The sequence below is a fragment of the Megascapheus bottae genome, chromosome 3, assembly GCF_031878675.1.
Source record: "Megascapheus bottae isolate mThoBot1 chromosome 3, mThoBot2.hap1, whole genome shotgun sequence".
NCBI classification, from domain to species: domain Eukaryota; kingdom Metazoa; phylum Chordata; class Mammalia; order Rodentia; family Geomyidae; genus Megascapheus; species Megascapheus bottae.
In genome coordinates this window covers 68,100,800-68,102,667 of record NC_143511.1, presented here as the reverse complement: position 1 = coordinate 68,102,667, position 1,868 = coordinate 68,100,800, and the positions used below count along the sequence as shown (strand labels likewise).

Genomic DNA, 1,868 nt, shown 5'->3' with positions numbered 1-1,868 from the left:
TCAGCCTATCCTCATTTGGAGAAAATATTTCATATCCAAATCATAACAGCAGCCCTTCCTGCTCCAAAGAAATGGCTTCTCCAAAATGTTTGATTTTTTATCCACAGGAAGGAATACATTTTATACCACATACCTGTATGTGTATAGAGAAAATGCTTCACTAAGCAATATTTGCATGTATGAATTATGACCTATTCTGTTAATTGTGGTGGAAGATATTGTAGATGTTAATACTTTCCCAATGTACTCAAGATAGAAGGTTTAAATATCATTTCAGTTTCATATTTATAGACATAGAGCTTTCCACATTATAAAAAATACTCTTTCTTTGCAAGCACATAGGCAATCACTTGCATAGCTTTACCATGTACCAGGCTACAAGAACATGCAATAAGTTACAAATAATTAGTACTATACACATCTCAATGCCATAACAGTTTTAGTTGATAGCAAAGATAAAATACACAGAATTCTGCATCACAGTCACCACCGATGCCTCCATAATCTGCAGACTACAGGAGAAAAGATCTTCTAAAATATAAGAAATGATATAATGGTCAAAAAATTACTCTACATGTACAAATACTTTCATGGTAGCATGTTTATGTTTTCATGAGTTCATAATAATATCCAGATGGAGAGAAAGCCCCTGATCTTCAATACTAGTAGTTATAGCATAAAAAATAAAATAAATACTAGTACTTATACCATAAAATTTTCTTTAAAATTAAATGCAAAACTATTTTAATTGCTGTTAAGAATCTTAATATATTCTGAAATTTATAGTGAAAGGAAACACTTCTGACAATGTCAACTTGGAAAAAGATGAATAAAAAATAGCAATTTGTATTTCAGATGTTACAATTTGCTACAAACTCACAGCAATCACATCATAGGTGATCAGGAGTATTAAACCAATGGAGATTAGAGAATTATGAAATGGACCTATGAGCTTATGGTAATCTAGGAGACAATAAAGAGAGCTCTACAAGTTCGTACATAAAGACATGATTCTTTTTTTTTTCATAAAGACATGATTCTTTATAGACTGTCATGGAGCCTTCATTAATGGATTCTTATTAAAAAAGTTGGGTGCTTGCTTCATCAGCACATATACTAAAATTGGAACAATACAGAGAAGATTATCATGGCCCCTGCGCAAGGATGACACGCAAATTCATAAGCATTCCATATTTTTATAGTGACCAAACCAGCATTACAAAAAACTCTCAAAGATGTTCCACACATTGAAAACCAACACAAACATGGTACTGCCAAAAAAAAGAAATGGCACCTAAAAATCATACCAGCCAATCACTACAAGAACTGACAAGCCACAGGCCCTAATGAAATTTTTTTAAATGGAAAAAAGAAAGAAAGAAAGAAAGAAAGAAAGGAAGGAAGGAAGGAAGGAAGGAAGGAAGGAAGGAAGGAAGGAAGGAAGTTGGAAGGAGTGCCCATATGTCTGCTGGGAGGGGAGGGGAAACACAGTGCCTCTGCTGTCTGCAGGACACAACATTGAAGGTACCAGTTTAGAAGCAGAGATTGTCCCTTGCCTCACCCCAATCCTGTTCAAATTACCCAGCCTCCAAAATGGTTAGCAATTTAAAAATACATGTATGTACATATACATATATACATATACTATACATGGATATATATACACATGTGTATATATGTGCTTATATATATAAACAGGTTATATGTGTACAGATGTGTATATGTGATATATAGTTTGCAATTATATGTACTATATACCCTTACTTATATGCTACATGAGTATGTATTATGTATTATATGTATATATACTATATAATATAGTATACATATATAGATGTATATATACCATATAATAGATATGTGTCTAT

General features: G+C 32.5%; 1 non-coding gene across 1 annotated transcript; it reads left to right on the top strand.

Moving 5' to 3' along the window:
* Positions 1-1,092: 1,092 nt before the first annotated feature.
* On the top strand, positions 1,093-1,198 carry LOC150065737 (U6 spliceosomal RNA). Its single transcript, XR_016535076.1, has one exon. It is a non-coding gene; the product is annotated as a U6 spliceosomal RNA (small nuclear RNA).
* The last annotated feature ends 670 nt before the right edge of the window (positions 1,199-1,868 follow it).